Below are 24,336 nucleotides of genomic sequence, written 5' to 3'. Positions count from 1 at the left end.
AAAGAAGCATGAGGTGAAATAGGAGAGATTAGTGACCATAATTGTTTGAGATTTGAAGGTCACATAATGCAATAGGTGGAATAAATGATATGTGAGAATGAAGTGTGATACAAGGTGGTAGTGTTGTGATGAGAAAAAGTCCATAATAGTTGAGTGTTAACCATGCACAAGGATGTTGTTGTTGTTCTGTTGTTTGGTAGCCTTCCTCAAATTGTGTGGTCATTTTGTTGTATGGTGTTTGTTAAGCTTGTCAGAATTTTGTACCAACCATTTATTTGCAAGGAACCCAAGATTAAAATGCAAACTAAATGAATGCAACTAACTATCACTTTTTGTAATGAGACACAAATTAATTTTCATCATAGAGAATTTAGTAAAAAGTGACCTAGTACAATCACCACTAGCTTAGCTATGGTGATATGAATGTTGTATCACATTGAGAAGGACAACCATACTCAAACAATACACATGAAAGATATGACAACTATTAAGAAAAAAATTTATATAGCCATAGTAAATGAAAATAGGCATGCAAACAATCATATGCTAGATAAAGAACCTCACCTCAGATATCATACAAAATTGGTGGAGGTACACATGGCCTTCCAGATGAGAGGAGGAACTTACAAGTGGTCACTAGTAATGTAGGAAATCAAAGGATCACTACAACAAAATAGTGAAAAACCAAAAGAAAGAAAAGGATCATGGCTCCATCCCAATACCTCTAGTCAAGTGCATCATCGAGGTACTCGAAGCTCATAACAGTGAAACAATCATTTTTTGCAAACTAGTAGTGCTGATAGTTGTGTGCAATAGTGTCAAGTTTGTTCAATTCCTGGTGGACACAACTATTGAAGGAGTCTGGTAGTGTCAGTGGTGATTCAATAACAAGATCTTATGATTGTGGTGGAAGATATGTGTCAGTGTGGATCAAGGTGTCTGAATGTTAGGGATGAGCAACAAGTGTACCTAATATAGGTGTAGTGAGCTACATCAAGCAGTCATGTGAAGTGTGAAGCATGGCAAGTAACAACTATAAATAGGTGGGTAATATGAAGATAAAATGAAGCATAGTGAAGGGAAGAGCACAAATATTGAGTTTATTTCGAAGTTCGAGGAGATGTGTAAGTGAAAGCATGTTAGGCTCACCAAATCAGTTGCAATAGGAGGGTGACATTAGCCAAGGAGGATGAGCAAGGCAAGGAAAAAGGGAAAAATATAGTTGGCGGACCTCCAGGGATTGGTGTATGAGTCAGAACTTCAAGAATTAGTACATGACCAGGGTGAATCAAGTCATGCAGGAATGGTGCAAGCATAACCTAAGGGCCAAGAGTTAGGGTGGAAGAAATACCATTATCAGTGTTAATGATGTTGTGAGGGAGCACAACGTAGTAGGAATTGCAAGTGGTATTGGATGAGGATCTGATGATGCAAATGAAGAACAATCTACCTAGGGTGACAAAGAGTGTGTCAAAAGTAGTGATGAAGGTGGGGGAGATGGACTCACTAGAGAAGCTCAAAGGGTGGCAAAAGATGTTAGCGTGGGTGAGGTGATGAGTGTAGTAAGTTAGTTGATTAGCCTCAGGATTCCAAGGAAAAAGTCAATGAAAGAGGAGGTGGGTGGATCAAGTGCAGTGGAGCCATTGCCAGAGGTAGAGGGCAGAGCATTGGTGACAAGTGAGGTAGAGGACTTATGAAAAATGCTAGCTATGAAAAGAGTTTGAGTTGATAATGTAGAGCAAGAAGTTGCATTTTTGTTGGGATTGATGAAGAAATCTTGCAAGGATGGAGTGCATATAGAAGCAAAGCAAATCCAGGTAGTGGTGAATTTGGAACATGCTTAAGTGCAGTCACTAGAAGAAAAACTATGATTGGAATAGTCATGAGAAGAGGGAAATTATGCGGGTCTATAGGTAGAGTGATCACATGTACAAAGACTGCAAGAATCACTAAGAAAGACACAAGAGGGTTTTGAAAGTGTACATAATGTGTTAGTGTTACTGTAGGCATAGTCCAAGTCTTTTAGGGAGGAAATTGCAAAATCAAACACCCTATCATTGCAGTTGTAAGAGTGGTTAGCGTTGAGCGAGTCAAAGGTGAGGTAGTTACAACAATGATTGAGTGAGGTGAAAGCAAATGTCAAGCACTAGAGAATGACAAGTGATCAAATGCAACAAAAGTGAGATGTGGCCCAATGAGTGATCATTGTACTAGGGATAAACAAGCTGGTAAAGAATGTGTTTGTGGATATGCAAAAAACTACAAAAGTGGATTAGGAAGTTTCTTACTATATGAGGTTTTATCATCAGTCACTCCCTGAGGAGAAGTGACGAGAGACTCAATTTGTAGATAAGGAATTCACACAACCACTAATGCTTAATTGTCTAGTGGGAGATTTTCAATTCCCATGAAAGTGGTGTGGGTCCTCATCCTGTAGGACTTGGTCTATAAAAATGTCCTTGATTGGACACCTTGTTCTACCACCTCCACAAGGGAGGCCAAAATAAATGAGCCAATAGATATTATTTGAATGCAATGTTGTCATTGTTGTTGGAATAGAATAAATAAAAAAAGTGTGTTTGTGTGGCAATCAAGATGGTGACCAGGGCACACATTAATGAACAATGTGATTGAAAACTTTTGACAAACAATGTCATTTCCTTTTTCGTTATTTTCTAGATATGTTTTGGATGTTTTTGGAATTTTGAGGAATATGTGAATATTTTGAAGTTTTTTGTAAATATTTGACTATTTTTGGGAATTTTCATAAATATTTGAATGTTTTTAGGATTTTTGCAAATATTTGAAAGGTTGTTGATCTCCATAAAAGTGGGAACAATGAGATATGTAGCAGAAGATTGTCCTTCACTTATGTGGGGTAATTGAATAATGGTGTGGGCTCTCAATGAAAGATGAATACATACTTGTGTAACATTTGGACAACCATGATGTTTAAGATGGAAAAAGTAGGAAGTGCTAAACCACAAATCATAAGGCACCATTCTATATATATTGATAGCCTTTACAAACAAGCTTAAGACCAAAGTTGGGATTTTTCTCTAAGTGTGTGCTAATATAGATGCTCACAAGGCCTATGAAAAGGTGTTTGGGCCTATTAGAGGCTTTAACAATCAAAAGAGGCACAAGAGAGGCCTTGGAAAAGGAATTTGGGGGTTTGAGAGGGATGTTTGGGCCTTGAAAAGGGTGCATGGGGCGTAAAAAGGTGCTTTAGGGCTTGAAAAGGCACTTTGGGCCCTAAAAAGGGTGCTTGGGCCTTGAAAAAGGTGGGAGGGCCTGAAAAGGTGAAATAAGGCCTTAAAAACACGTTTGAGCCTAAAAAGGCATTTTGGGGGCCTAAAAAGGCACTAATGGGCTTGAAAAGGGCACTTGGGCCTATAAAAAGGTTCATGGGGCCTAAAAAGGTGCCATGGGCTAGAAGAGGCATTTGAGGGTCTTGTGATGTCTCAAACATGTGCTTACTTATTCTGAGCCCTAGTTAGATGGCAATGAAAGAGTCAAATGGATATTTGGGCCCTTCAAGATAGCATTGATATATTTGTTGAAAGGTTGTTGGATAAATCATGGTCTTCGTAGCATAAATGAGACTATAAATCTATTGGGAATTATTGTTCTTGATAGGAGGAAAATAAAGGGACCTTGCTGATACCTTTTCCACTATTCACATTGAGTCAAATTTTCTAAAGCCTAGCGAGATGTTTCAAGACATAACTACATTATTTCTTAATAAATGGAAGTTCCTGTGTATTTTTTTGCTAAAGGTAATAGGGCAATAAAATATGCCATAAAATATTTAAAATATTTTTCAATATAGTGGGCCTCACCATTGATTTCATAAAAAAATGGTTGAGGTATGCAAACCTATCCTGAAGGAGCAACAATTATAGATGGACACCAACTTGAGATGAAATCAATGGATCATTTGTTTGAAAAATACAAAAATAATTTATGTAAAATTAAATGGCCTATTTGAGCTAAGTTTAGACTAATTTTTGGGTTGTTTTTTATATTTTTGAGATTTTTTTACTATTTTTCACAATTTTGGAGAATTTTTAAATGTTTTTGACAAATTTTGACAAATTTTGAATGTTTTTGATAATTTTTGACAATTTTTTAATGTTTTTGACAATTTTTGAAGGTTTTTGACATTTTTTGACAATTTTAAATTTTTTTGATAATTTTTGAACTAGCGAGAATGGAATGAGCATGTGAGCAAGATATTTTGGAATTAGGGAGAGAATCAAGGCCTTGTTGGAGCACATAAAGAGTCAAGGAGATCAAAAGTGGGCCAAAATGGCTAAAATGGGGCTCAAAGTGATATATTTGAGATGATGGAGGCAAAAAAAGAGCTTTGGGACTTCAAATGGATTTTATGAAGACTAAAATGGATATTGTGAACTTTTGGCTGTGACAGATAGTTGAGATGCACACTGATTTTTTTGTAATTCATGTTTGTGATATCTTAGAACATAATCAGACTCCATGTTTCCTCTGAGTTGCTTGTCTTCCTTTTGTTGTTGTTTTTCTAGCTATCTTCGCTGCTAAGAATTGTGTCTAATGCTAAGAAACTATTGAGCTATGATGTATGTGTGAAATTAACTCACTTGTGCTAGGTAGGGTGGCAATATGAAGTGAAAAGGCCATAAATAGGAAAAATTTTTCTATTAGAGAGGTGCTTGAGTCATGCCTTGGTTGTCTTTTTGCATTGCAGGACTTGTGCTATTTAGGGAAGTCTAAAGGTGTTATCTCACACTTGTTTTAAACCAAAGGCGATATTTCTCATTCCTTTTGTACAAATTTTTTTTGGATGTTTTCTGGTGTGTTTTTTTATGGTATTTTCAGCAATGAGGTGCTTCCTCAAAGCTTTAGACATAAAACCTTTTTAGATGGATGCTATTGATAGGTTTTGCTAATTATTCATCATCACAATCTAAAATTCTATAGGTACCCATTCCAAAGGATTCAGTAATAATGTAAGGACCAATTCAATTGGCCTCCCAATTTCCTTTCTTCTCTCTAGCTACTTGATTCTTAGGGTTTTCCCAAAGAACCAAGTCACCAATTTGAAAGACATGGGGTTTGACCTTTTTGTTGTAGTGTGTTGATAACTTATTCTGATACACTTTAAGGTGCTCATGTGTTGTACACTGATGTTCTTCTAGGAGTTCCATTTGCTCTAGACAGACCACTTTGTAGTCTTCATCTGATAGGATATCATAGAGAGTAATTCTCAAGGATGGGATCTTAACCTCTAAAGGAAGAATGGATTCATAGCCATAAACCAAGGAGAAGGGTGTGGTGCCTATAGGAGTGTGAAAACTTGTCTTGTAGGCCCAGAGGGAATGGTTCAGTTGTAAATGCTAGTCTCTACCAATATCATTGATGGTTCTTTTAAGAATGTTCATAGTGTTCTTGTTGGTGGCCTCTGCTTGGAATTGCCTTGGAGATAATAGATTGATGAGGAATGGTGTATAATGTGAAATTTCTCACATAATTGATCAATTATTTGATTTTTAAAGTACAAGGCATTGTCTATTAGGATGGCATGAGGTATGCCAAACTAATAAATAATATGGTTTAAAATGAATGAAGATTTTTTTTTTCTATAGAGTCTACAAGTGGCATTGCTTCAAGCTACTTGGTGAAATATTCAATTGCGGTGATGATCCATTTATGTCTATTGGAGGAGGGTGGATGGATGGCTCCAATCAAATTAAAGCCCCATTGATAGAAAGTCCATGGTGTGGCCAAGGGGTTGAGTTCTTGTACTAGTGCATGAATAAGATTACCATGGATTTGACACTTTTTACAAGTCTTAACATAATCGATAGAATCCTTTTCCATGGTTGGCTAGAAATAGCCCATCGTAAGAATTTTCTTTGCTAGTGTAAACCCGTTGGAGTGTGACCCATAGATGCCTGCATGGACTTCTTTCAGAGTGACTCTGGACTCATCTTTTTCAAGATATTTAAACAAAATACCATTAAGACCTTTCCTATGCAAAGTATCAACCACCAAAGTGTTGGAATACTTTAGAATAACTGGGGGGGGGTTGAATTAGTTATCCAAGGTCCATATGTATAAATAAAACTTCTCACAAATGAGTAAACCCATAAAACATTTATACTCATGCATGCATCCATAAGATTATGCAATCACTTAAAACTTGTAGGTTACTATCAAATTAACTTGCATAAATGTAACATGAAACATAATAGATTCATCAACACACTTGACACAATGATTTATGTGGAAACCCAATTTGGGAAAAACCACGAGTAACATGCTACTTTTTTCACTCTTCTAAAGGGATGCTTTGTAAAAGGCCAAACCTATTAAAGGTTACAATACACATTGTTAAATGTGACCTTGTTAAAGGATTTCAATCACCTTGTTAGGAGTGAGCATTGTTAGAGGACTTTAGACCATTCACTTGGAATGTCACCTGGTTAAAGGATTTACAAATGACTGTTAGGTCAACCCTAATCCAAAGGATTTACCCTAGAATGATACAATTGTTATAGAGTAATAGTAAGGCTTTGATCTGATACAACTTACAACTTCATTTGCAGATTACAATTTACTATTCAGTCCTCAATTTTTCTTGGCATTCATACTTTGTAGCTTTGATAGCTTGTTCACCCTTCAAGAATTCATCTCCTTAAGCCTTCTTGCTTAACATGCCATTGTAGACTCTTCTCTTAGGTCACCTGATGAAGAAAAACCATTGACTCCTTGTCTGCCTTAGGTTCTCACACATGAAAAACTTGCTTCATGACTAGCCATTCCTATAAATAGGAAATTAAGATATTTTGCTATTCATTCTCCATCATCCAATTCATGGTTTGGATGGATTAGGTAGGATACAATGTATCTACCCCATATCTCATATCTCTTATAGAAAATTCTCCTAGAATCCACTTTGAATTCATCTAAAAATGGTTTACCTTGAATTCTGTACCACCAACTCATCAACCTTATCTTCCACCTGGTTTACATAACCAAAGAAAAAAAAAATTGTCAGCTCAGATTCATCAAATTCACAATCTTTTAAATAATGCAGTAGCTTGGCGTTATCAAGTTTATGATGCTTGACACATAATGTGTTTCTCGACATCCACTATGAAATTACTTGACACAAACTAAAGTTTACCAGTTCTTGACATCAACTAAACTTTACCTAGCATCCACTATCTACTCGACATACACTGAAATTAACTTTTACCCGACTCTAACTCATTTTCTTCTCAACTTGCTCTATCATTGCTTGACACCCACTATCCACTCAGTTAAGCTTGGTAGAAAAACTTTGTGTAACTTGTTCTTCTAAACTTTTTAAGTATAACCAACCTTTGTAACCTTAAGTATATTATCAATACATCATGTCATCACTATCTTAACTAATTATTGTACTTCATTACATAATCATAATTCAACCTTTCCTCTAGGTGCTATTGTTACATCTTTTGATCAAATCCTCTTCATCAATCAAATAAGTGATAGTACTTTAATCTTATAAGTGGTTGTCTTACCATCAAATAGTAGGTTTGACATCAGTGACAAAACATTGATTGAAACACATAGTCTTCTTCAACAATCTCCCTCAACAATGATCTTTTCAATCTGATCTCAACACAAAGTGTAATGTGAAATCTATTGAATGAAGTTATGCCTTTGGTTTTACGAGAGGTAAGATGGAATGGTTTTATTGTAGAGATAGGTGGTGTTAGAGTTATACCAAAGGGAATCAGGAGTGTCTAAATGGTAAATAATGAGGGAATTAGGTTGAGTAAATGTGGGTTGAACCACCTCTTCTACTAAGAACTCACACTGCTCGTGCTGATTTGGTAATGGAAGCAAGAAGGCCAAGGTGGCCATGGAAATGATTGATCCATTCTTATCTCTAGGAATTTTTTCAAAAGTAATGTGAAAAAAGAATTCCTTAATTGTGTCAACCATATATTTGTAAGGTAACAAATTCTCATCCTTGGTAGTTTGAGGCCTAAACCCAAGGCTTAATATTCCACCATGTTATTTTTGTAGGGGAAAAGTAGTTTTTAGGATTTGGGGATGGTAACACCTAGGGGTGTAATGAACAAAATGCCAATACTAGAACCATGGTGTGTGTAAGAACCATCAAAGCAGAACTTCCAAGTGCCCAATTTTGTTTGAAGAATGTGCATATCTGGAAAATTAGCTAGGATAGGATTAAGCTCTCTATGGGTGCATATGCCAATTGATAAAAAATGGCTTGTTCTTTTATAGCCTTCCTATCAATGTACCTAATGTCAAACTCACTTGAGATCATTACCCATTTGGCCAATCTTCTTGTTAATGCTATCTTTCTAAGAAGGTACTTGAGAGGGTAAATCTTGGATATGAGCTTAACCTTGTGTGTCAAAAGATAACGACATATCTTTTGTGAAGCAAAAACTATGGCTAAACAAGCTTTTTCGATAAAGGTGTAATTGAACTCATGATTGACCAGGGTGCAACTAATGTAATAAATAACTCTTTCTTTTACTTGGTTATTTTCTTGTGCCAAGAGGGCTCCAATTGATTTATCTATTAAAGAGATGTAGAGAAACAAAGGTTTGTGCAACACTAGAGGTACCAACAGAGGTGGATTCATCAAGTAGTTTTTGAGTAGATCAAAGGCCATCTGACATTGATTATCCCATTTAAAAATTATGTCCTTGTGGAGGAGATGAGTGAAAGGCACACACTTTTCTGCTAATTGAGAGATGAAGTGATGAACTAATTAAAGTCTTCCCTGGAGAGAACACAACTGAATCAAGTTCTTTAAAGGTTGCATGTTGACTATAGCTTGTACCTTTTTGGGATCAAACTTAATCATTTGATTGAAATAATGTACCCTAGATGTTTGCCAAATTTCATTCCAAAAGTGCATTTTTTAGGGTTTAGCCCATCTTTGAATGCTTTTGGGTGGGTAAACATCTTGTCCAAAATAGGAAGATGATCTTCTTGGGTATGGGATTTGGCAAGAAGCTCATCAACATAATTTTCCATAAAGGTGTGCATCATGTCATGAAAAATAGTGGTCATGGCCTACTGATAGGTGGCCCCTATGTTCTTGAGGCCAAAAAGCATTGCATTCGATTAGAATGTGCCCCATGTACAAGTTAAATTTGTTTTCTCTTGATACTTTGGTGCTATCCTAATTTGGTTGTATCCTAAAAATTCATCCATGACTGAAAACATGGAATGGCCCGTTGCCAAATCTACAATTGTGTCAATGTTGGGAGGGGGGAAATCATCTTCATGACATGTTTTATTGACATCCCAGAAATCAATATAGTTGTGTGTGCTACCACCTTTCTTTGAGATAGGCACAATATTTGATATCCATGATGCATAAGCTAAGGGCCAGATGAAATTGGTGCTAAGCAATTTCTCCAATTTTTTTGACTAGCAAGGCTATGTGGGGATACATTTTCTTTAGCTTTTTCTTAACTGGCTTGTCCTTTGGAGAAATGTTGAGGTGATAGAGAATTAGAATTAGGTCTAACCCTGGCATATCTACATAAGACCTTGCAAACTTTATTTTCCTCTCTTTGAAAAAATGAATGAATTCACTTTTTTCTTCTGTGTTTAAAGATTGTGCCAAATGGATTATCCTTGGTTCATGCTCTATTCCAATGTTGTGTAGGTTCAATTAGGATAGATGATCTTTGATCTGAGTGCTTGGGTAAGGTATCAATCATCTCATCTGTGGGTGCCATAGTTGGGTTTTCACCATTGGATGCATCATTTCTATTTATTTCAATTTTTTTCTCAAGATTAGATACAACCTAGTGTTGGTCATTAATGCTTTGATGTGCTCGACCTATTCTAGTATGACTAAGATGATTGATATTAGACCCCTCTATATGCATTTCTCCTATCCTTTATAAATGAGATGGTTCAACTATGCCAAGGTAGATGAAAACATCATGGTTAGTGTTAAAATTGGGAATATGGTGAGGGTCGGTTGTATCCCAATTGATAAGCTTGGGATGGATTAAGGAGGGAGGTGTGTAATATGGATAGGATTTGGAAAGGTTTAAAGACATGACCTTATTTGATAGTTCATACACTATATTAATTAGGTCTATAATGTGTGCTTCCTCTAAAGTATCAAGAAAAGTAGAGCCCATGAGTGGCTCATAATACTCATATTCAACTTTTGCTAAAAATGTTCAGAAATAAAGTTTGAAACTAAAACCCATCAATGGGTTCACCATCTTCATATGATGTGAAATGTTTCATCTATTCTATATCAGCCTCTAAGTTGTTCTAATATGTGTTGGATCTTGGTAAAATAAAATCTGAATGAGAGGTTGATCCTTGTGTAATGGAACTATTAGATGCAAGAATGCAAACCAAATCACATTCTTTATCATGAATGAACTCTTTAGATAAAAATTTGAATTCCTGCTTGGTGGAATCATTATCATCTTTGTTATTAGAGGTGTCCATGAACAATGCCCTTGTATGATGTAAATCGAGGATGGATAGATTTACATTCTTGTTGTCGGCTGCTTTGGGGTATTAACATCTCTTTCTTAGGGTACCCACACAATTGTGGAAGAGGAGGAACCACTGTGTTTGGAATGAGATTTGGAAGTGATCTTTGTATTATCTTGTTCAAAGTACCCTACCCCTATTTTTGATATGTTAGAGCTAAATTGTGTTGGTAGGGGTTCGACGATGCCTTTCCCTTTCCCTAAAGGGACATTGCATGCATATCCCATCTTTTTCATTAAATCAAAACCTTTTCCATATAGGTGAGGGTGAAATCTCAACAATTTGTATTTGTTCACTAATTTCTTTTATGGAACTTGAAGGTACACCACTTTCTTTGACAAAATGTGCATGATAAGGCCTAGTGGTGGATGATAGTTTTTCATGAGATTACAAAGAGAGTGGGGGATCAAATAATGAGATTGAGTAGTTGCCTACCCCTTTGCATTATAGTTTGTACTTCCTATCAAACTCTTTCACTAAGTGGTCCATTTCCTCATAATGCAACTATTTGAAGCTTTTTGTTGATGATGGTGAAGCAATGGAAGAATTAGAACAACCGACTTTCTCTTTAGCTTTAGTTGATGTACATAAGTGGTTGTTGTCTTGGCTAGTAGAACATGAAGTGTCTGTTGATGTGAAATAGCTAATGTCATTTGTCATGGTGCCAATTTCTTCTGTGTTATGAGGATCAAGGGAGTTACAATATTGGGCAAGGGTTTTGATCCCCAGGTATGGTCACCTCTTGACCCATGTGTGGAAATTTGAGAAATTGATGGTAAGTGGAAGGAACAACTTGTATGTCATAGATCCATGACCTTCCTAATAGGATATTGCAAGTTAATATTTAAGTTCAAAACTTGAAAAATATTTTTTTTTACAACTGGACCTACCCTGATTGGCAGAATAACCATACCCTTGGAGGGTCTCTCTTTATCATCATAAGCCTTAATGGTTATTTTCTTCTTTGGATCAACCACATCTTCTATATACCATAAGACTCTCACCAAATTCAACATGCAAATTTTTAGGCCTACCCCACTGTCAATAAAGGCTCTTTTGACTCTATTTCTATGAATAAAGACTTCAATGGACAACAAAGAATTTTGCGGATGAATGACAAAAATTTCATCTTGGGATGAAAAAGATATTCAATGAGGGGAAACAAGGTTACTTACCATATTTTGAAGTTTATTAACATCCAGGTCATTTGGCACTAAGGCTTTGGTGAGGATCTCCTTATTCTCAGGGAAAATTTGCAACCAATTGAAAATAGAGATATGGGTGGGAGTCTTTAGTAACTAGTTGACCAAGTTGTATTTGGGTAAGGTGGAACTTGTGGTTTCATGAACAAAACTCATCACATGCCCTAGTAGAATTACTTTAGAGGCTTGACCTCAGGTAATAGTGTTTCATGACTATTTCTTATGTTTTTCTTTACTTATAATGACATTTATGACATCGTCAAATCGAGAGATCATATTAATAGTGTTATTGTAGTGATGAGCATAATTATCTTTGTCATGGGAAGATGTGTTCTATTTTTCTCTAGAGGATTCACCCTCTCATGACTCATGAAGGGCTTTTTGAAGGCTATGTGGTCTTCATTATTATAGAGGTTATTCAATTCAATAGTTCCATTGTTGATCAATTTTTGTATAGCCCTTTTAAGGGCATGATAGTTGTTGGTTAAAATCCCCCTATTTTGATGGTAGGAAAAAAAGTTCTTGTCGTTACACCGCTTTGGTTTAACTTGTGGTTCATGGGACTTATCCTTAGGGAGTACAATGAGTTCATTGGCTAAGAGTGTTTGCAATGCATTCTCATAAGACACCCCAATAGGTGTATATTCCTTAGGTATATCAGATTGGTATCATCTTGGGGGGGGGGGGGGGGGGGGGCGGGGCGGCGGTGGGGTGGGGGTGGGGGTGGGGGGAGCTTGATTATAAGCTACTTATTGATTGGAAATTGAAGGAGTAGCTAGGTTGTGTTGGGAAAATAGATAAACATCATCTTGTTTGGGTGGGTTTTGTCTAGTATTCACGTCGGTGTTATTGATGATAGGATACTACTAGTTTGGATGGGGTTGAGTTTGTGGTTTGACATGATTAACTTCAACCACCCCATCATTAACTATGTTTTTTTTTTTATTTATCCACCACAATTTTTATTTATTGGTGGAATGATTAGATGCATTCTAATTTTGTGAGGAGTTCATTGAGAAATCCTTACCATCTTTTGATAGTTTGATGATATCATTTTTTATCAGGGTCTCTTCTACTTTGACTGCATTTTCTAATGTGGTCTTAAAGTCCTCAAGACCTTGAAGTTGGAGTGAATAATTCATAAGTTTTGAGAGACTATTGATGAAGATGTCTGTCTTCTCTTTGTCTTAGATGTCTTTGTGGTACTTTGCAAAATTATGTCTCCACCTTTGTAAGAAGACTTTGAATGACTCTTTGGGGAGTTGTTTGGTATTACACAAATAAATCATAGTAACTTCCCTTTTGATATTATAAGAATATTGTGCTATGAATATGATGTAGGGAGGGATGAAGAACTAGATCCGAGGGCACACCCAGCTATCCAAACCACCTTGTAAGAGTTAACACACTGGAAAAAAAATACAAAGAATAATGGCCAAAGGAGGAAGAAGAGAAATCACTTATTGATTCATCAAATAATCAGCATACATGCCCAATTATAAGGCCTTTTGGGTTATGACCAGATACAAAATACATTCAAATCCATGATCCAGCTTCAAATTTAGATTTCCAAACACATATGCTTCCAATTTTCACATCTTCTAAGTTCTACTTCCTCTGCCAAAGACTCTAACCAAGGTCTTTTAAATACATGCATGACCATAACTCATCCTATTGCAAATTCAACTAAATAAACTCTCATATTAAATGCTAGGCTAAGCCACAAGTCATCTCACAATAGATAGAAAACACTAAATTAAATGCATATTTCAACCCCAACAGGAAATTGTAGATAGACAACTCAACAAACAAAGGCTCCATGAAAAACTAGCACTTGGCACCCAAATGAACTTGACATCTGCACAAACTTGGCATCCAAATGAACTCAACAACCACATGAACTTGATAGCTATACAAACTTGGAATCCAAAGGATTAATTGGCAACCAAAGAACACTCAGCAACAACTATGAACTTGGCATCAACCAGGAAGCTTGACATCCACTAAACGCTCGACAACCATTGGGAACTTGATAATGCAAGACATTAAAACTTGGTAGAACTAGGAAAAATTGAAAACATGCAGGATAAAAATGCAACCTAGGATGTTCCTGCATCAAAAGACTGAGGCTAATTGATCAAAGGAATTAATGTTGGAAGAAAGCTTGGAGAACCACTCCATCATTTTCCCTCCCAGGCTTCTAGGAAACAACCACATTAGGTAAGTTGTGTCATGGAAAAATTCCATACTTAGAGTATAGAATTATCTAAGGTGATCTTGAGGATCAGATGTACCAAAAAACTTATCATATCTTGGTAAGTGCACATTCTATGGGAAAGGTGTAAAGGTGATACTTTTATCGAATGGAAGGGGATACACCTTCTCAAGGCTGAATTATATAGGTTGGATCTTCCCTCTTTTGATCATTTCCATTTCTAATTGTAAGTCTTGTAGTTTTTGTGTAACAACATCTAATGGTGATTTTTCTTCATTCTGTTTAAGGTTTGTTGCTTCAAAATTAGATGGTATTTCACACCTTGTTATGCTAATGGTAACAGGTAGTGTTCTTTGTGTATTTCGAGTATCTTGTCCATGATATTAGCAAGCTTAGGGTTTTGCTAAAAATCCTCAATTTTGGTTTCAATGCTCTTCTCATCCCACATGTTGGATGAACCCATTTTGAAAGAGGGCTCTAAGTTTTGGTTGAACAAGGGTGACTCATGGGTAGTTGTATTTGGTGAACAATTGGTATGTGTAATAGGCTCACTGGGGTTAGGAGATTGTGAGCATTTGATGGTTCTTTTGGCTATTCTAGCAGTCACCCGTATAGGTGATCATTTTTGTTTCATGGTTGCACTAGTTTTTTGTAGTGGCATGAGATGTAGATAGGATTCATTTAGTTCATTTTTATTTTGAAAACATGAGAATTTCTTGTAGACCGTTATTTGTTAAGAAACAAGCTCTGCTTGAAAAGAATGTTTAACCGTGTTGATGATGGTAAAATTCAATCTTGCAAAGTCAGGTAGGGAATGAATGCGTGTTTCTAATTCATTTTTGACTTGATATGTGGGGCTGAAATAACAATAACTATTGGATAAAGGTCTTTGTTGGAGTTAGAACATTTCTTGTTTGAAAAATGGTGACAGTCAATTTCTGAATCTCTTAGTTTGGCAGAATGTCAATAAGGGAAAACGACATCCAAATCTATAGTTTGTTTGTGAAAATTGCACATGCAAATAGTCTCTATTTTAGGATTTTCCTCAAATATGCTACAAAAAGCCTTGGATGTGATATTTAAATGATTATATACACTATTTCACAATTCATTAGGCATATTTTTGTAGGTATGTGCTATTTAAATGTTCAAATGTGCTATTTCATCAATCATATGCATTGTTTTAGGGTGCAAATGAATCACGGAAGAGGTCAAATGTGTTGTTTTATGGATGGGATGTTTTTTTTAGGTTATTCAATAGTTTTTTGAGCTCTATTTCATATCTATTTTCCATTGCATCTTCTTGAAGGGATTGTGGTCTAAAAAATTGAAGTTATTATGTATTACAACAGAAATATCCACAAACAATTTTAGTAGAACTAATAATGAATTAAACCCACACACACCTAGAAAAAAAAAGAAATGACTTCCTAATAGGGTTATCTAAGTTGGAGATTGCTAGGTTTTAGTGTTTGACCAATGATGTTCAAATTTATCTCTCTGTGACAAAGAGCTTCCCACCAACGCTAAGGAGGTTTTGTGTAATCTCTAATGAGACTACTAGAGGAAGAATATATTTCAAACATGGTTGACTTACATTAGATTAAGACTATATGATTGGAAGACATTCCCTCTCACTAGACCTACTAAGGAAAATCTCAAGATGTAGCCCTTCTCTGGTAGACTAACTTAGCTAGTAAAAAGCAGGAAAAGTAGAAATTGAAAGAAGGTTTGGTAGTTTGATCACTCTAAGAGAGTGAGAGAATATTACTACTACTTTGATCTCCCAAACATGATAGACAAGTTTTATTCAATTTCAAGCCCTTAAATACAGAAGACAAAGGGGATCCTAATTAAGCTAGGTGTTTGTTCATTCCCTATTGGACTATTACTGACCCTCATAGAAGGTTTGGTATTTTGATCAACTCTTGTGAGTTGAGAGCATAGGCCTACTTCTATTTGGATTAGCGAGATCAAACTTCCTACTTAAACTAGATTATAACTTAGTAATGTTTCAATCTAATTGACAAGGGTCTAGGTCTACTTAGTTGGTTCGAAGCTAGTAAAGGCTAGGCACATTTTTGAGGGTCTTCATTCCTGCCTCATGATTCTAGTAGCCTGAGAGTTCCTATTAGCTTAGAAGAGATCTAGAAATAATTGAAAATTAGATCTGAATGTTAGATGTGATGATTAATAACCCAAATCAGATGTATGACAAAAAATAACATATGTGTCACAGAAAATGTTAATGTGCTACAAGAATAATCAAATGCACTATTTAATAATGCAAATGTGTTGTAATATAGAGAAAAGGCACTACAAAAAGCTTCAAGAGTGTTATAGAAGACTTCAAATGCTTTGAATGACTGGTCAAAAGCATTAAAACAACGTTTAAAAGAACTACAATGTTAGGAAAATAGAACATCCAATTTTTGTGAGTTTGGGAGTGTCTTTGAAAGTCTACTAATCTTTTTATGAAGCTTCCCAAATGCTGTAGAACCTAGAATGGGCCATATCTACCCCAAAAAATAGAGAAAAACATAGATCTAAAAGAAAAAGAAAAGATTAGCAAGAAAATTTGAAGAACATAGAGGCCTTAAGAAGAAGCCCCATGGTGGGCACCATTTTGTACATGATGGAATCACATATTCATGAGACATTAGAGCATAGTACAAATAAAATGACAACAAACTAATCTAAACTCAAGAAATCATTGCCAAATAGAGACTTTATGAACATCCCATGTTTCTCTAAATAAAATTTCTAAGATTGATCTCAGACCAACATCTCAGTGACAGTTCTAGAATGAGAGTATGCTATGAATGTAGATCTACAAAGAGGTATGCAAGATCTATGTGAGAATGCATATTATATGAGTATGATAACCCTAGAATGCTATGATATGAGTATGTAATAGACTAAACATGTGCTAAATGATACTAAATAACATGAAAAAAATGCTAAAATGCTATCAAAATGACATGAATTTACTATAATGATAATGCTAAAAGATGATAACTCTAAATGTGCCTATAGTACAGATGCCTAAAACTTGGGTCCCTTTGCTCTTGAATTTCCCACATATTTATAGGATTTTAGGATGGGTTGGGGTAAACATCAAGATTTCACTTTTGATTGGGGGTAATGGTGAAAATATAAATATCTCATAAAGTACCAAGAGGAAGAGTCCAACAAACTTAGTTCATGAGGATAAAATGAGAATTTTTCCAATTCTTTTATATGTAAAAGGAGGATTTTCACTTTTGTGAGGATAAATGGTTTTATTGATTTAACAAATTTTCCATTTATTTTCAACTTTTTTCTTTTTTCTTTTATTTTAGGTTTTTTGAATTGTTTTACCCTTTTTTAAAGTTGATTTAGGTCCTTTTTTATTTGATTGATTAATGACTTGATGTTACAATTGATTTAAAAGTCTATTGTTTTCCTCTGATTTTATCCTTAATTTGCATCATTTTATCAAAATTGAATTTTTTTAGGTCTTTACCCATTTTTGGGTGTCCACACACACACACACACACGTGTGTGTGTGTGTGTGTGTGTGTGTGTGTGTGTGTGTGTGTGTGTGTGTGTGTGTGCATCTATCTATGTATGCATATAGTTATATATCTATCTATACATGTATATATTGTTGGAATTCTTTAGAATAACTAGGGGGTGAATCGGTTATCTAAGGTCTAGATGTACAAATTAAAAATTTTCACAACTTAGTGTACCCATATCCATAAAACATATTCATCATGCATGCATCCATTAGATTATGCAATCAGTTAAACTTATAATCTACTATTAAATCAACTTTGTAGAAATGTAAACATGGAACATAATAGATTCAATAACACATTTGACACAAAGATTTAACATGGAAACCCAATTTGAGAAAAACCATTAGTAACATGCTGCTCATTCTCACTCTTCTAAATTGATGCGTCGTGAAAGGCCAACCCTGTTAAAGGTTACAATGCACACTGTTAAATGTGACTCGATTAAAGGATTTCAATCACCCTATTATGAGTGAGCCTTGTTAGAGTACTTTAGATCACTCACTTGGAATGGTACCTAGTTAAAGGATTTACACATGACTATTAGGTCAACCTATTGGAAATATTCAAGATATGATAGGTTACTGAGAGGGTAGGGGTGAATCAATAACTTTAAAAACTTTGAAACATTTCAGCATTTTAACCATATATACTATTCACCATTCATTCATCTAATCTACTACATAAATGAGAGATAACACATGTACACAGTGATTTGGTGACCCAGAAACCTTCCAAATAAAAAGTAAAACTAGGGTGGGGATGATACCCACAAAACTTCATTACTATAGTATGAAGTTGGCCTGTTAAGGCTTACATTGACCACTTCTGGTGATCTACCCTGTTAGGAGCATAAAGGACTGCTAGGTCCACCTTGTTAAAAGATTTACAAACATATACTAAAATATGCACTTTGTTAGGAGATTTATACAAAGATTTTTAAGTCTACATGTTAAAGGATTTACAAAACTGATTCACCTGTTAGGATGAAATAGTGGATCTACTTACAAAATTGATTTTTTGATTAGATTCTTGAAGTATAGATCACCTCTTGTGACTGATGGATCTTTATTGCTCCTTGTAGACCTTGCTGAGTATTTTGCTCTTCTACTGATTTGCATTTAGAATTCTCAAAACATTACATGTCTCTCTTGATACTCTAATTCATATACCATACATCTTGCAAATGATATAGTACATTACATATATACCATTCCAATAATTACAATTGCAAGCTCAGCCAAAACACAAGTGGACAAAACATTATTGAGTTAGCCCAATAGTAAATAACTCAGGTTCACTGAACTAACTCAGTGACCTTCTGATACTCAACATCTACTGCATTACTCGGCATCATCATGCACTAGGTAGAAGTGAAAGCTTGGGCCATACTAATCACTCGACATAGTTTTGAACTCAGTAACCACAAGTGGCTCAGTAGATGTAGTGTCACTCGGTAAAAATTGGATCCTTTTTTTACCTTGTTTTCACTCGGTAAACACTATACTTTCATCACTTGATAAACATTAGATTCCCATGACATAGTCTGATTGTTTGGTAGATACTAAGATGCTCGATGTAAACTGTGAAGCTCAGTAGATACTACTAGGTTGCACAACCACTCAGTAGCTTCATGAATGCTCGATATGAACTACTAAGCTTGGTTAACACTAGAATGCTCGATGTAAATTGCAAAGCTTGCTGTGAACTACAAAGCTCAGTGTAAATTGTGAAGCTCAGTGTGAACTATGAAGTGATGAATGTATAAGGTAACCATTGAATGCTCGGTATACATTGTAGACTAAATGATGAGCTCGATAAACATATTGATATAGATAAGTGTTGTCACTAATGGAAATAATAACTTAATACCAATAATCTCCCCCTTTGGCATTAGTGACAAAACACTTATGAGCCAAAACATATGTACATAACCTGACTCACTGAATTTTGGTTTTTCAAAATTGATCTTTGTAGAACCACTGCATATACATTTCTATATATCTTCTTGATGACTTATAATATATATACAAAGATACTTATGTACACATGCTAACTCTAATGAGTGCTAACTCCCCCTATCACTTATAGTGATAACTCTCCTCATTATTATGTTGAATCTCTGAATCTCTGAATCTCTCCCCCTTTTTGACAATAAAACCAAAGGACTATATATACAATTTATATGGCTACACCAAAGTGAGATAGAAATTCTTGATGCACCTTAAGGATGGTTACAAAAGTACTATCCCAAGTTTTCTACAAAATTTGACAGGTGGAGAGAGCAATTTGAACTTCTAATGAACAAGATGTTTCTACATTGTGTCCATGATAGGAAGGATCATGTGTTGGATGTCTATGAGTGTAGACTGGATCCTTGCTTCTTCTCTCAATAGTTCTACCTATATATCTACCAAATATCTGATTTTGGTGTGATGGGAGGTTGTGGAGGAGGAGTCCATCTTTAGCTTGGAAGCACTTGATTGAATATCAATGTCAATCTTATTTAACTTATCCTTTATTTCTTTGGTAAAACCATAAACATCACAAAGTTTGGCAAAAAGTGATGCTGCATTATTAAAAGAATTTTCAAAATTTCCCAAAAATGTTGACAATTCAACTTGCTTTATTGCTATCTTTTGAGCATTATGCTCTAGCACCTTATTATCAAATTTCTTTTTAGCTTTCTCAATAAGTTTTTCTTGTCTAGAAGAATCTTCATTGAATTTTGTATAGCTTCTTCTAACTAAATCAAAATGTGTTGTGTAGAATCTACTTCAACACCTATAGCATTTGTAATTATATTCTTGGCATTCTCAATTATTTTGTATTCCTTATCCCTTTCAGACCTTAACTGGTTCTGTGTAGCTTTCATCTCTATGAGTTGACTAGATAACGTCATCTCTTCAATGGTAGCATTGTCATAGTCAATCTTTGGAATCACTATTTCTGTGTCCAAGTCAATTTCTTTTGCAATTTCTTTTCCAATGATCAAAAGTTTTAATGGATTCTTTTGTTTGACTTTTGTGATGACTAGTTTGACCTTAGGAATAGACACAATAGTGGAGATGGAAGGGCTAGCAGTAAAAATTGGGATAGGACTTGAGGATTGAATGCCAATAGGAGTACTAACCGGATTAAAAACACTTCCCAAAATTGGTGTCATACTCGGTAAAGTACTTAGTTTAGTATCTAAACTGATTGGAATCAAAGTGGATACAGATGATGCTAATGGAAACAAAACTGTAGAACTTATTGGAATTGATGAAAACAAAATTGTAAAACTTACTATTACACTCACTAATGATGAAGGAGCTAAGGAGGCTGACTTGGTGGATAAAGAAGTGATAGATAGCTTGGTAGATGAAGTGCTTGCCACCTCTGTTTTAGATACTCGAAGCTAGGAGGAGCTTGGTGAAGATTGAGCAATTGATGTAACTGATGTGCTCACAATTTCACTTGCAAAAGTTGTCTCCATAGTGCATGTTACAGTCTTTGGTGGAGAGTGAGGAAAGGATGCAATCACTTCTGCTGCAATTTTAACTAGATCCTCTTCATCTTTTCCTTCCTCATGTGCTTCGTCTTCCTTGTCTTCTTCCTCTTTTTCCTTCATTAGTGCGTGCAGCTCTCTTGGAGTAACTATGATCGATGGAGTGCTATCAAAATCATCATTGTCACTGTTGTCATCATCTTTGATTTCAACTGGATCTTCACTAGGATTTTGCATATGATAGATGTTCTTCCGCATGTTTTTTGCATCATTTACAACATGTTCAATGTTTTTAATTAAAATCAAACATGTGTGGAATCTAATCATCATTTTACGTTCATGGTTCTTCATTGCTGCCTTTATTTCTGCTCTAGTGAGACTTGATAGAAGATTCCTTAAAGATTTCTCATATATGTCTTTGACCATTTGGGTGGCTGACTCCCATCTTGGTTGTAATCTCTCCAATAGTTCTTTGGAGATTTGAGAGGCAAGCTAGTCCAAGGAGTATTTCCATTTACCCATCTTATTGAGTACCAGTTCCTCAATCTACATTTTCTCTGCATCTATTCTTGTTTCAAATTTCAATGCCTTGAAATTTGTGATGCTAGCTCCCTCTTCCAATTTTTTTAGCCTTGCCTCAAATGTGAGTGGAGGCTTGAAAAGTATAGGTTCCTGCTTGCCTTTTCTGATTCTTCTAGAAAATACTGCAGTAGGCTTCTTTTTAAGTTTGGTGATAATCACCTTACCTTTCTTCTTTGGTGGTTCCTCTTTAGATTCATGTTCTTCTTTTTCTTCTTCTATTTCTTCTTCTTCATCATCTTCTTCATCCTCACCTTTTCCTTCTGTAAGCATAAGAGGGCCGATAACAATTTTCAATTTGGTTATCTTCCTCTTGCCTTTGCTTATGGCCTGGGGTAGCTTGATTTCAAGCACAATTCTGGCCTTTGCCTCATCATATGTTCCAAAAATTGGTTTCTTTGGGTCTACTATCTCATTCAATAGTGCTTCTATAATGTCCTTGGCTTCATCAATATTTACCTCATAAGGAAGAGGTTTTACCCATGCAACTTAGGGCCTAACTGCTTGAATGTATATCGTATCACAGTCAACCATAAAGCATACATCATCTCTGTAATCTTTAACCAATTTTGGAGGAATTTAAAACCTATTATTCATTCTTTCCTTGAAATCTTCAAAATAATTATCCATGATGTTATCAAAATTTTCACCCATTTCTGCTACAAACTCATTTATCTGCTACAAAATTGGAATGTCTTTTCTCCATATGACAATCCCTTTAGATGGAAAGAATTTTTGAATGTAGAAAAATAAACAAGTCAACAGAGACCCAAATTTACAGGGATTGTTCTTTGAAGTTCTTATACTATCCATGTTCTTGTTTAATTGCTTCAACAGTAATTTAGATAGGTCAAATTCAAGGTTCTTCTTTACAATTTTGAAGGCCAAATCCATAGCCTCACAAGGTACACTATTCAGTTGACTAGAGCTATAGATTTTGTGGGCAATGACATGAATGCCAAATCTTAGTTCGACATCAGATATAGTGCTAACCTTCAAACCTCTAGCATTTCACTCGGCTAGGGTTATCTTTTGCAACTCATCTCGTCCTAGGGTTTTGGTAACCTTTACTTTGTTGAGCATAGGGAGACCCGTGATTTTGTGAATCATCTTCTTTGTGATTAACACTGGCTACTCTAACCATAGTTTCCCATTGTGCACCCAACTTAGAATATACCTAATCCATTTGGTTTGGAAGTTTCTTGGCATATGTGAGATATGAGTCAAGCCTTTAGTTTCAAGATGCTTATGCTCGAGTTTCAGAGAGCCATCAAAACTCATTTCTCCTAGGGCATTGTCCATCTCTAGGTTTCCAATCTCTTGAATAGAACATTTAAAATGTGTGCAAATATCATTTATAAGGAGTATGTTTGATGGAATTTGAGATTGAGCACCGTTAGGGTCAAGTGATTTTGCAACGGTTAGAACAATTTTGAAGTTAGGCGCTTTCCATTCTATAACCTTTACCAGCATCTTTGAACCTCATTTTGCCTTGGTGCCGCTAGTACTCTCGAATACCATTGATGCTTAGTAAAAGATAGAAAATTTTCAAACAAATCTTTTGCTAGAAAATTGCTTGGAATCGCTCGAAATTGCTTGAATTACACCTGAAAATTTCTTAGCTCTGAAATCGCGATGAAGAATGAAATCAAATTCTGCCCTTTTGATGAAAATTTTGTCATTAATGCTTGGTACGGAGGTAGCTGAGATGACATAGTGTTTGACAAGCTTTCATTCATTTTCTTGGTAGAAGCTTGCAACTTAGTGATTGAACAAAACTTTTACTTACTGCCGACCTAACTCGGTAAGGTCTTCAACTGACTTTCCTTAGTAGATGCAACTCAGCGAAAGATACACTTTCTTTGATTTTTGTGTATCTAGAATACTAATTTGATCATTTTTCTTTCTTGTATTTGGAACTACTCTAGATATAGCTTGATGATATAGTTCTAGATCCTTTATGAATCTAATTGGAAATGATGGAGTCACCCACTTCTTGAGTGACATTGCCATCACTTGAACTATCTTGCTTGGTAGATTTTGGAATCCACTGTTGCCTCATCTTCTTCCAAATGTTATCAGCTCTTGTTTTCTTTTCATCTTCAAATCTTCCTATATTCATGCAGTTTTTAGTTATATGACCGAGTTTAGTGCATGTATAACATCTTACTATTGTATCTCTTTTTCTTGAGTGATGCCTTGAGCAATCTTTGCCAATGTGTCCATATTCTCCACAATAATAACATTTGCACCAGGTATTGTAATCCCATCCAAATATTTCCTTAACAAGTTGTTCTGCTAGATTGAATAATTTGGATCTGCATTGGAATGCCTTGTGACCATACTTCTTGCACTTGTGACAATTACCTTCAAATTTTGGTTTCTCCTTGAATTCATTAGCTTTATGACCATGCTAACTACAATTGTAGCATTTACCATTGAATTTACCTTTTCCATTGCTCCAACACTTGTTTGGTGTGTGACCTAACTTACCATAATGATTACAAGTAGGTTTTTGGTTCCTTTGGGCACCTTGTTTGGAGTTTTCACCTTCTTCCTTGTAACCAAGTCCAGCTTTACCTTTTTGTTTATGAAGATTCTGCTCACTTTGTTGATTTAATTGAGTCATGTCTGCTTGAGATTTCATCATTCTCTCATTGATTTGCCTTTCAGTGATCAAGTCATTGTCCAAACTTTCATTGATTTGTCTTTTAGATCTCAAGTCACTTTTTAAGCTTTCATTGA

The 24,336-nt window shown here is 35.5% G+C and overlaps 1 pseudogene; it reads left to right on the top strand.

Moving 5' to 3' along the window:
* Positions 1-1,604: 1,604 nt before the first annotated feature.
* LOC149574724 (kinesin-like protein KIN-10A) overlaps positions 1,605-24,336 on the top strand; it is a 64,947-nt pseudogene continuing 42,215 nt past the window's right edge.

This window comes from Cupressus sempervirens, chromosome 2, assembly GCF_028749045.1.
Source record: "Cupressus sempervirens isolate cs-2001-9-10 chromosome 2, ASM2874904v1, whole genome shotgun sequence".
NCBI lineage: Eukaryota > Viridiplantae > Streptophyta > Pinopsida > Cupressales > Cupressaceae > Cupressus > Cupressus sempervirens.
The sequence above is the reverse complement of the archived record's forward strand: the minus strand, read 5'-3'. Positions and strand labels throughout refer to the sequence as shown.